Genomic DNA, 12,322 nt, shown 5'->3' on the forward strand with positions numbered 1-12,322 from the left:
CCTGCTCTCCAACTTGTCAGTGATTTAAAATCTTCGATCGAGATTCTGGTCACCTGCCCAACTATGTGCCGCCTTAAGTGACTGGGTGTCAAACAAAATTTGACACCCAGCCACATAACAGGATAGAGATTCACATCCTCTCCACATCCACCCTGTCAATACCCCTCAGCACCATAAAGGTTTAGATTGAGTCACCTCTTATTCGTCTAACCCACTAAATGTACAGTGTCAATCAATATCCATCTCTACCTCACCACCATCTTCCCTCTACTGGAAGGTTTATTTTAGAAAAAAACACATTAAAGGCACTATAAAAAATGCCAGTCGTTGCTGTTTCATCGCATCTCGCCCTAACCTACATCGATTTAAAGTCCTCTCTGTGCGGTTAACGCATTTTTAAACATACGCTTTATGATTTAAATTTGACAAAATAACAAATCGCTGACAGGACGGAGAGCAAGTCGGTTTATGGCCTCGCAGTGAATTGGGCCTGGCTGCCGAAGACAATCCGAGCACCAAATGGCTGAAACCACCCCCCAGCAGCTCGGAGGTTGGGGGGGGGGGTACAAAATCATTTCCAGAAGGTGGAGGGGGAACTTGGTGGTGATTGAATTAATTGTCATCGATAGAAGGATTAAATACCTGAACTCTCACTCCAGCTCCCGCTTCCTCACTGTGTGCCAGGCGCCGATTTGAAGAAAAGCCGCATCCCGCCCACCCTAAGCGGAAACTCGCTGGGATCCCACACCCCGGCACCAAATCAAACCTGCCACCGAAAAAGGTTATCGCCCCCTCCCTGAGGCATCCAGATCCTCCCCATCCCCCTTCAAAATTTAACGGACAACAGATTTAAACCCAACTGACCGCGCTGCCCAGATTCTATTCCCCCCCCCCCGCCAGCTCTCGTGCTGGGACACTCCAAAGGTGAAAACAAATTCACGCCGCGGCATTGCGAGAATTTTATTCGTTTATTTATTTATTTTGCAAAAGACAAAAGAGGTAGAGGGCGACGGAATGCAAAGGGCGAATTTTGCAAATGTTTAGGCGCCGCCAGGAAAAGGAGCGAAGTTATTAGCGACCGGAAGTGGATCTGCAGCCTGCACGGCCGCGAAGGGGGTCTCCTTAGCAACGGAAGTGCCGGCGTGCGGGACGAACGGGGGCGGGACCAGTGCGCGCACGGCCACGCCCCCTCCTCGCCCGATGATCGACGGCCAGTCGGACCAATCGAAGAGCGCCGGCCGGCCAGGCGCTGACCAACCGGTTGTCGGGGATGGCGAGCGGCGCGCGAGGCAGAGGCGGGACTTCCGCTGCCTTCACCCCTCCCCCTCCTCCCCTCAGCAGTGCAAGCTTCGGGCTTTGCGCTCACCGGCTGTTTGGTCGGGCTTGTGCGTCTGAGGGGAAAAAAAGCGGGGGGGGAAGAACAAAGATCTTCAAAGAGTTTTATTTAAATCGACTCCTTCCCTCCTTAGATCAGAGTAGGCGGCCGCCTATATATAACATAAGCAGAGCTTCGGAAGAGAGGTGGGAGAGAAAAGGAGTGAGGAGGAGGGGGGGGAAGAGAAGCAGAGAGAGAAAAGAATAGGCGCCTTGGAGGGAATTAAAACAAAACAAATAATAAAAGAGGAAGAGGAGAATTAGAAAGTTTCTCTTCCAGGCATTTAACGCTTCCTGCGGCCGATTCGTTCCTTAAATATTTTGGCTTTTTTTTGTTCTTTATTGTTCTTGCAGTTTTAATTTGGGTCTGGCGAAAAGTCTTTGCTGCTCCGGGGGAGAGAAAGTACCAGGGCTTTCTCCCTCTTCCCCTCCTTTTTCGGTTTTGCCTTTAAATTCCAGTTCCGTGATTTAAAAGTTTCTCCAGGATTTCTTTTCCCTTTTTTCCCCCCCATCAAAAGTAATCCAGATCTTCCACCGCCCCCCGAAGGAAAGGACAATTTTCCAAGTGTGGTGCCTCCCCTTTCTTGGGTTATTATTGTTGGACTTTGAGGTCGGGTTGTGTTGGAGTGGGATGGAGAAAGGAAGGGGCGAGTGGCTAGCTTGTTAAACCCACAACAATTTTTTTTAAAAAACGCACAGTATCGATGAGGAAGAGAAGAGAGGGGGGACGAAGAGGTCCTGTGCTCTTGGAATGCTAAAGAGGGCGCACAATCCAAACTGTGACCATTTGCATTGTGTGTCCCCCCCACCACCACCCATTTCTTCCTTCTGTTTCTGCCTTCTGCAAGAGATGGAGCCCTGGGACTGAGGAAGGAAACTTTAAACATTAGCGAAGCTCTTCACTGCACGCATTCCTAAAGCCTGGGTCCCTTTTCTCATATTGGAATTGCGTTTACTTTATCTGGGGAATTAATTTTGATTAGGTGAGTAAATTGAATGTGTGTGTCTTGATGTTAGTGCGTTTGCAAGTAAACACTCTTTGGGGAAAACTCGGATTGCTTTTAATACAGTAATAGTTCGAGCAGATTTTTTTTTAAAAAAAGTAAAAATCTGCACACTTGGTGTTGTTTCTGTCGCAATGTGAAAGCCCATGCAATGTGTGTGGTTCATTGTTGGAGTCGATTGCTTTGCAGAGGGGCCTCTTTTGTCCTTGCAACTGATCTTATTTGAAATTTAGATGTTGGGTTTTCTTCAGTCTACTTTAGCATCGCCACCAAGGAGATCATAAAATTGTTTGTGCTGTGGATTAAAGCTGGGAACGAGTTTTCCCCCTTCCTCATCCTTTCGGTCCGAAAGCCAATTACAGTGAGAGGGAATGTTTGCTTAGGATCGTTTCATTGTTGTGCAGCAGACAGAGGTCGATTCTGCTGGATACGTTGCCATCGGTTACAAATATGAGAAACGCAAACGTGTTTTTCAAAATAATGTGTTAGAAAAATAAGACAACTTTGTCCATTGAAGCATTTTCACATTAGAAATTTACTTGCAAAATGAGTACTGAGTCTGAAACCGGGCTCAAAATGTACTTTCTGATGTTGAGTCAATTAAGTGTAAACGTGAATCTTGTTTTGCGTGTAACGTGAGGTTTAGTTGACTTTCACAGATTAGACTAGAAATCATCAAGCTTGTTCTCTTCAAACACTCGAGAAAGCCTACAGTGCAAAATTTGCAGGGATGAGATGTTTTTTTTGATAACGTCCTGATTTTTAATCGCTTGGGTCTCAGTTCTAGTGTGAGTGGCTGTCAGATTGTGACATTGAACATGGGTGACGCTGATACTTTGTGATAAAGTACTAGGAGGATTGGCGCCCGTCAAACGTATGCTCAACTTTGCCTTTCTGGTAAACATTTTCGCTGCACAAAAATGTATGCGTTTGGAAACTATTATTACTGGACCACTTTATTTTTGATCTGATGAACTCATTCAACAAAAGTGCCTGCTCCAACTTCACCACAGGGGGCTGGGGAATGATCACCCCAGACGTGGATTGTTGCAAGTGATTACGCTGCTGCGATTACCGTGTGTTTTAGTGTCTGAGTAATGTTACGGTGTGTTTGAGGGTATAGTGATGGTCAGAACGCGAGTTAAAATAACTTTGAGCTCTGTCAGTTTAGTTGATGTTTAGGAGGTTCATCTCAATTATGCAAACGTTAAAATGAGTTATTTGTGTCACTTGGTACTATTGTGTGGTATCACTTCAATGTAAGTAGTGTGTGTGTCAAAATCTTTCAGTGAAAACTGGCTTGGAACCTGTTTGTTGCCACAACAGGAGTTAGTCAGTAGATTTTTCCTATTTATCAAGGGTATTATTTACATTGGTTTATAAGTAAATGTGAATTATATGGGAATATTTCCAGTTTGATTCCTTAAATTAGTACAGTAATTTTGTTAAGGAACTATAAAGCATAAACTTTCTATTTGTTTTATTAAAAATGCTCACTGGGTTTTGTAATACAATTCAACAGTGTAAATTTCATGCTAGTGTTTTCCTTAAGGCAATGAATGATTTTTTGCAAAAAATATACTTAATTCATGCACCCCAAACATTCTCTCTTCCACTTTCTTCAGTCAGGAAAAAGACACAAGTCTGAGGTCATGTGCCAACCAACTCAAGAACAGCTTTTTCCCTGCTGCTGTCAGATTTTTGAATGGACCTACCTTGCATTGAGTTGACCATTCTCTACACCCTCGCTCTGACTTGCACTACATTCTGCACTCTCTCATTCCTTCTCTATGAACTGTATGCTTTGTCTGTATAACGAGCAAGAAACAATATTTTCATTGTATACTAATACATGTGACAACAATAATAAATCAAATTGAATTAAAATCTGAAAGACACAATACATTTCCAATTATTATAATGAAGTTCGATATTTACATTTTCTCCAGAGATCAAGATTCATCCTGAGATGCTTCAGTTAATTTGAGAATATTAACATTTCAAGATTTTCATTAGAGAGCAAAGTTCTTTAGAAACTATATTCATCAGTCATGTTGTACTCTGCAGTGCTTTAATAAAGTTACACACAGTTAGACATATAGACACGGTCTGAGTGATTTTACCCAGTTACTAACTCCTCTGTCTATCTCAGCTGAAAGGTGTTACAGAGGCCTTTCCCCATTACCCCCAGCTTGAATGCTTCTCTCAGTATGCAGGCCTGGACCTTGGAATGTGTCAGTTTGCAACACTCGATTCTTTGCACTGGAAGATCAACAAGATTTGGGCTGACCAAAGAGTGTCTTTCACTGAGTTGATGACCTTCCAGCAGTGGTTGATGTTTGTCTCAGTGTGTGGCCCTGGGATAACCCGTAGAGCACATTCCTGTTTCACAGAACTGCTTGGAATGAGCCTCGATAAATACCACTGCATCTCTCTCCAGGCCTTTATTTCCATAAGAAAGTGTGCAACTGTCTCTTCCTCCCCTCAGCCACTTCAAGGACAGCATGTGGTGGTGCCGAGATCCGGGCATGCACAAAAAATCTGACAGGGAGTGACGTTCTCACCACTTGCTGAACTAGGTCTTGCCGCTTGTTTAAAAGTTCTGGTGATGAGACGTATTGCCGAATGACTGACAGTCTGTCCAGGGAACCAACAAAGAGGATCCACGTACCTCCTTTTCCTTCAGTGTCCTGAGGACGTTATGTACAGATCACTCTTTGATCGTCTTGTGGTCAAAGGTGTTTTTCTGAATAAATTTTTGCACAAGGCAAAGGTGATACTAGTGGTCCAACTACTGGGAGCATCCCACAACGACGTGGCCACACTGATCCTTCGCAACACTGGGGACAGGTAGAGTCTCAATACGTAGTGACACTTGGTGTTTGCATACTGAGGATCTATGCACAACTTGATGCAGCCACACGCACAGGTGGTGATCAGGAAAAGGCTGGCGTTGGGTACATTTTTCCCTCCTTTACCCAGTGATTTGTGCATGGCACCCCTCCAGACACAATCTATCTTGGATCTCCAGATGAATTTGAAGATGTTACTGCTGTGGCGCACGATGGAGGTATGGACCAGTATTGTGCTATGTACACCAACCCTGACTGCCTGGCACCTGATGACCAGGTTTTTGCCTGCGGTGCAGAGAGAATGTTGCTCCCACATGCCCAATTTCTGCTTTACCTTGACAATGTGTTCCTCCCAGTTTTTGGTGTACAGCCCAGCTGCTCTGAATCATATCCCCAACACCTTCAGGTAATCTGACATAACGGTAAAGGGGCAAAGGATCATTCAGTCCAGTTATCAAAGAATATTGCCTCGCTCTTGCTGCGGTTTACTTGGCCCCTGAGGCTGGTTCAAATTGGTTGCAGATGTTCAGGAGCCTGTGCAAAGGAACAAATGATTGAATATTTGGAATTATACAGCTGTTGTTTTAAACCTGTTGCAAACATTCAGAATCCAGAAGGATATAATTTACTTCTGTTGGCATACTGTGTCTCACTGCAAAGGAATCCTCATCCCTTTCAGTTGATCTCCAGTCAAGGAACCTTGTCAAGGAGTTTACTATTCAATCTGCAATTAGGAGTGAATGATGCCTATGTTTATATCAACTGGCTTGGTTGAAAAATTTTGCATTACATGTGCAATGGCTTTACTGACCTCCAATTAGGAGACGCAGTAGTTGCAAATCATCAGAAATAGTCAGACATTTATTAACTTCAGAGACATAATTAGCACCATTTAAACTTGAGCATTGTGGCCTGCAGTTTCTGTGAGGTTGTGCAGTTTTTGAGTGCAACTCAGCCAAGCCACAAGATTTTGGAATTTCAAGCACAAATTATTTTCAGCATAAATTAGATTTCCATAATTTTTGTGCTAACTTAAAAAAAAGTACAACATGCCCTGCTGCCAAAACTGGATGTAACAGTTGAATAATCATTGCAAGTTTCAGTTAATTACGGCTATCTGTGGACCTTTGAGTAGCTATTAATATACTTCACCCAAAGTGTTCTAATAAACATGTTTTAAAGTTTTTGAACATATTACTTTGAATTTGCTAAGAAACTTACTGCAGCAATAAACCAGTCAATATAGTTCAGTATAGCTTTTTATTAAGGTTACTCCCAAGTGTTGGACTAAGCTCTAATTAAAATGTTTATATTGGATACCTGTGCAGTTCTTAGCCAGTTGAAGTATAGCTATAGGCACATAGTGAGTTTGCCCTTGAGCAGAAAGCCTAACTGGAACAGATGTTAAAAAATCATTTTGTGGATGTGGGTGTTGCTGGCTATGCCCATATTTATTGCCTATCCTTAGTTACCTTCAGAAGGTGGTGAGGAGCTGCTGCCTTGTACTGCTGCAGTCCCTGAAGTGTCAGTGCACCCACAGTACTGATAAGAAGGGAATTCCAGGATTTTGACCCACTGACAGTGAAGGAGCAGTGATATATGTTTCTGAGTCAGGATCATGACTGACTTGGAGGGAAACTTCCAGATGATGGTGTTCTCAGCCATCTGATGTTATTGTCCTTTTCTAGGTGGTAGTGGTCGTGGGTTTAGAAGTTGCTGTCGAAGATTTCTTGGTGGGTTCCTGTCGTGCATCTTGTAGATAGTACAAATGGCTACCACTGTACTTCGGTGGTGGAGGGATTAAATGTTTGTGGAAAAGCCAGCAATCAAGCAGGCTGCTTTATGTCTGGATGGTGTCAAGTTTCTTGAATGTTGTTTTGAGTTGCACTCATCCAGGCAAGTGAAGAATATTCTTTTACACTCTTGACTTGTGCCTTGTAGATAGTGGACAGGATGTCAGAAAGTGAGTTACTCACTGCAGGATTTCTTGCCTTTCACCAGCTCTTATACACACAGCATTTATATGGCTAATCCTGTTCAGATTCTGGTGATTGGTAGTCCCCAGGATGTTGATGATGTGCTATTCCTCAATGGTAATGCTATTGAATGTCAAGGGGTAATGGCTAGATCTCCTCTTGTTGGAGATTGTCGTTACCTGGCACTTGTGAGCACGAATGTTACTTGTCAACCCAAGCCTCAATATTTGTCCAGATCTTGCTGCATTTGGATGCGAACTGCTTCAGCATCTGAAGTGTCATAAATGGTGCTAAAGACTGTGGAGTCTTCTACAAAATCCCCACTTCTGATCTTCTGGTAGAGCAACCGAAGATGATTGGGCCGACAACACTACTCGAACTCCTGCAAAGATTGCTTGGAACTGAGATGATTGATCTCTAGTTGCCACAACGGTCATCCTTTATGCCAGGAATGACTCCAATCAATGGAGGGTTTTCGCCTTGATTCCCATTGACATCAGGTTTGCTGGGGCACCTTGTTGCCACACTTGGTCAAAAGCTGCCTTGATACCAAGCCATGATGTGGATATCGAGCACAGTCACACTGTCCTCCCCTCTGGCATTCATTCTACTCTTCTGTCCATGTTTGAACTAAGGCTGTCAAGAGGTCAAGAACTATGTGACCTTGGCGGAACCAGGGTCATGAGCAGATTATTACTGAATAAGTGCCGCTTGATAGCATTGTTGATGACCTCTTCCATTCCTTTGTTGATTGAGAGGAAACTGGAGTGGTAATTGGTTCGGTTGGCTTTTTTGTGTTTCTTGTGTACAGGGCATCATAGCTGGGCAATTTTCTGAAGTAAATGCCAGTGTTATACCAGTACAGGAACAGCTTGGCTAGGAGCATGGTAAATTCTGGAGTCCAAGTCTTCAGCACTATTGCTGGAATATTGTCTGGACCCATAGCCTTTGCAGTATTAGCCATTTTTTTATATCAAGTGGAGTGTATTGAATTGGCTGAAGACTGACATGTGGAGGATGTAGAGGGGGACAATCTGTTCATTTGGCACTTCTAGTTGAAGTTTGCCAGGAATGCTTAAGCCTTTTGCACAGATGTGCTGGGCTCTTCCATAAATGAAGATGAGGATATCTCCCAGTGGGTTGTTCAATTGTCCAACACCATTCATGGCTAGATGTGGCAGGATTGCAGACTTAGATCTGAGGAATCACTTAGCTGTGTCTATTAGCTGTTACTAATGTTGTTTGGCGTGCAAATAATCCTGTGCTTTGGCTTCACCAGGTGTAGCTTTGTGTTTAGCTATACCTAGTGTTGCTCCTCACAATCTTCATTGAACCAGGGGTGATCCCCTGGTTTGATAATATTAGAGTGGAGGATATGCTGAACCATGAGGTTGAAGATTGTGGTTGAGTACAGTTCTGCTGGTGACCCAAAGTGCCTGTTGAGTTGCTGGATCTGTTCGAAGTCTATCCCATTTAGTGGTAGTCCTGCATAACATTATGGAGGGTATCCTTAATGTGAAGGTAGGACTTTGTCCCTGCAAGGATTGTGCAGTGGTCTGTCATAACATTACTGTGATGGACAGAAGCATTTGCGACACGGAGAGGTTGGTGAGGATGAGGTTGTGCTTTTTCCTCTTGTTGGTTCCCTCACTACCTGCTGCAGCCCCAGTCTATCAACTGTGTCCTTTATGACATGGTCAGCTCTCTGTTATTTCAATGTCTTTACCAAAATTGGCTTGATACTACCTTACCTAGAGCACATTTTGCACCCTTGCCACCCTCAGTGCTACCTACCAATTGGTGTTCATCATGGAGTACTGATTGATCAGCTGAAGGGGGATGGTATGTGGTAATCAACAGATGGTTTCCTTGCCCATATTTGACCTGGTGCCATTAGACATAATGGGGTTGAGAGTTGATATTGATGACTCCCAGGGCAACTCCTTGCAAACTATCTCAAATAACATTACAAAATATTTCAAAATGCTCATCAGAGTGCTATGATATTCAGCTTCCCTACATGTTGCGCTCTGAGGTGCTTCAGTACAATTGTGGCATTTGTAATAATTATTGTATACATTCAGTATCAGTCATACAGCCTGCAGGGTTTTTACAGTTTTCTGATCCTCTGCACTGTGGCTGAAAGGTCTTGGAGGACAACCTTTCCCCATTGTGCTGCAGTGGCGGCTGCCCTAAGTTTTAGTCTGTTCCTCAACACCTAGCCCTGGACATTGCAATATGCCAGTCTGTGACACTGGGTTGTGGGCAGCTCTTTGCACTGGGAGACCAACAAGTTTCGGGCAGAAGTGTTTTTCACCAAGTTGATGATCCACCCAGTTGAAGTTGATGTTTGTCTTGGTGTGATTTTCTGAGAACAGCCCAAAGGGCACAGAGTCCCTTGTCAGTACTGCTTGGGACGATAACCTCAAAACCACAATGTATCTTATGAGACTTCCTTTGCAAAGGCATTTTCCAAAAGGAGGTGAACAATAGTCTCTTCCTCATCATAGCCACTTCCAGGGCAATGTGTGGCAGAGATGACACTCTGCATGTCAGTGAACCAGGCATGGTGAGATATTCTGTTAAATCGCACATTGCCCAAGGACGAGCTTTGGAAAAGAAAATGACGACCAGTAAATAGTTCCTTATCTAATCAAAGACTGCTTTTAACTTGTCAGCTATCTAAGTAGTCAGCCTGAAATAATCTCACCCCATTATATCCATGTCAGGCAGTTACTTATTTCTACTGTAGCTGGTAAGTTGACTATCACTTTAATGCTGAAATTCTGTGATTCAGTTCAATTGAACTGATTATAACTTCTGTTACTCATTTTTAATTAAGTGTAATTCCAAGTTTTTTGTCTACCTAGGATTGGAGTTTTATTTGGTGATCAGGGTGAAGATTACATCTAAATTTAGTATAGTTTTAAAAATATTTTTCCCCTTGAGCTGCCCTTCAAACTCAATTGCATATTGGAATGTAAAATGCGCCACGGCCCAGTACAATCAGGTAGAATTGAAAAAAACATCCTTTCAGTTTAAGATTGATAACTTGGTGCAGTTTGATTCATACAACCGTGGCAAGATATCCGTGCTCTTCCAATTCTGGCCTGTTGTTTAGATATAGCACCAGCAGTTATTCCCTCAGCTGCTGAGGAACAGAGCCTCATAATTCTGTTCTTAAGCTTCTCTCTCTTTTTAAGAGGTTTCTTAAAACTTAGCTCTTTTGACCAAGTATTTGATCATATTCCCCAAAATTTTAAGTGGTTCTGTGTCCAATACTGTTTAATAAAGCTAATATGACTCACCTTGGGACTTTTTTTTTGTTCAAAGCCCTGAAAATTAAACACTATGGCACAGCGGTTAGCACTGCTGCTTCACCGTGCTAGTGACCCAGGTTCAATTCCGCTGACTGTGTTCAAACTCTACACAGACGTTCTCACTGTATCAGTGGAGGTTTCCTCCCACAGTTGAAAAATGTGCAAGTTACATGGATTGGCCATAATGAAATTGCCACTTGGTGTCCCAAGATGTATAGGTTAGATGGATTAGCCATGATAAATGTGTGTGGTTATGGGGATAGAGAGCGGAGAGGGCCTGGGTAAGATATTCTGTCAGAGTCAGTGCAGATTGATGGGCCAAGTGGCCTCCTCCTGCATTGTAGTGATTCTATGAAAATAAGTTATCACAAAAAATGGAAGAGCAGATTAAGTTTTGAGTACTAATATCTTACTTCTCTTTTCAAAACTAAATATTACACTAGTGTTGTTGAGGATGTGCTCAAAGGTTAGGATATTGATATATTGGATAGTTCTACATATTATTGAACAGGAAATCTTCAGTAATTAATCTGTGGATACTTAATTGGACATTCGCCGTCTTTAAAGCACCAAGTTTGTTATTAAGAAAAGCAAAATATTGAGCATGCTGGAAATCTGTGATTAAAAACAAAGCCAGGAAGAGCAGGGAGGAGTTGTGAAGCATTCAATAGGCATGTTGCTGAACCTGTAGAGATTTTTTAGCTGAAGGGAAAATAAAGTTCACATCAACATTCGCTTTATCAGACATCCCTGGTAAACTTTCATGCAAGTCCCTTTGGCAGGATAAAAATGAACTTTGTATTTAGAAATGTGCAAGGGGTTTATTATATTAGAATTTAGATGAGGAGTGTTTACAGTTACTAATCTGTTTGAAAAGGGATTCTTCAACCAAGGAAGTTTTCAGCACTACTGTTTCAGACTTTACTTTGAACGTGGAGTATAGTACTGTATAAATGTGTTCCAGTTGCTCCCCCTTTAATACTTTCCCATCCATTTATAAAATAAAAATCACATGAAAAAAGAATGAGCTTCATAAGGACTCCTGCATCAGAAAGGAGGTGAAAGGCTGTAGGGAGTAATGGGAATGTGGAGTTTGTTGCAAGCAGGTCAGCCATGATTTTATTAAATGGTTCAAAGGGCCGAGTAGTTTATAATTTTTAGGAGTAGGTGAGTTTTTCGAATATTGAATTTGTATGTTCAAAAATAAAAGTCTAGCAGCATTTGTGAACAGAAAAAAATTGAATTGGTATTTCTGTGGAACCTGATGTTCCAAGGAAGAATTATATTGGACTCAGAGTTAACTCTGTTTTTCTTTCAACAGATATTGCCAGATGTATTTTTTTGGATTTTCTTAATTAAAGATTAAAACTTAAACAATCCCTTTGTTGAATGAATTATACATTGGTATTACTTGGACAGACCTTGAGCCCGTAGATTTTCTTTGGGGACAAATGAAATAAAAGGCTACTGGTTCACTTGCTTTCCCAACTGCTGTGTGATTCCCAGGTTGTTTCCTGTACCTTTTCCACCTGCGTCTCCTATTGAATCTGACCAATCCTCATTTTGTGACTTTGTCATTATCTCAGCTTATGCCTCTTCTTTGCAATTTACACCTGGAAATCACTGCAGCTACTTGTTTTATTTTAAACTGGAATGTTGTCATCTCTAAAAAAAAAATTAACTTGCATTATGTTTTCATGCCCTCATGGTATCCCAAAGTGCTTTATAGTTCATGAATGTACTGTGTAGTTGCTTATTCAGTTTTTAAGGGACCAGACTTGCACCTTTAGCGTTGC

General features: G+C 42.4%; 1 protein-coding gene and 1 long non-coding RNA gene across 2 annotated transcripts in view; one reads left to right on the top strand and one right to left on the bottom strand.

Annotated features, from left to right (window-relative positions):
* The window catches only part of LOC145341519 (uncharacterized), a 69,537-nt gene extending 68,751 nt beyond the window's left edge, over nucleotides 1-786 (bottom strand). The window contains exon 1 of the long non-coding RNA XR_013886375.1: nucleotides 643-786. This is a non-coding gene — a long non-coding RNA (uncharacterized LOC145341519). The remainder of the gene's footprint in view (nucleotides 1-642) is intronic.
* Nucleotides 787-1,339: 553 nt separating this feature from the next.
* Nucleotides 1,340-12,322, top strand: part of dipk2ab (divergent protein kinase domain 2Ab) — a 225,145-nt gene continuing 214,162 nt past the window's right edge. Inside the window, exon 1 of the mRNA XM_080185961.1 lies at nucleotides 1,340-2,357. The gene's annotated coding sequence lies outside the window, so the exon portion shown is untranslated. The remainder of the gene's footprint in view (nucleotides 2,358-12,322) is intronic.

Source organism: Carcharhinus amblyrhynchos, chromosome 3, assembly GCF_965287045.1.
Source record: "Carcharhinus amblyrhynchos chromosome 3, sCarAmb.v2.hapA, whole genome shotgun sequence".
Taxonomy (NCBI): domain Eukaryota; kingdom Metazoa; phylum Chordata; class Chondrichthyes; order Carcharhiniformes; family Carcharhinidae; genus Carcharhinus; species Carcharhinus amblyrhynchos.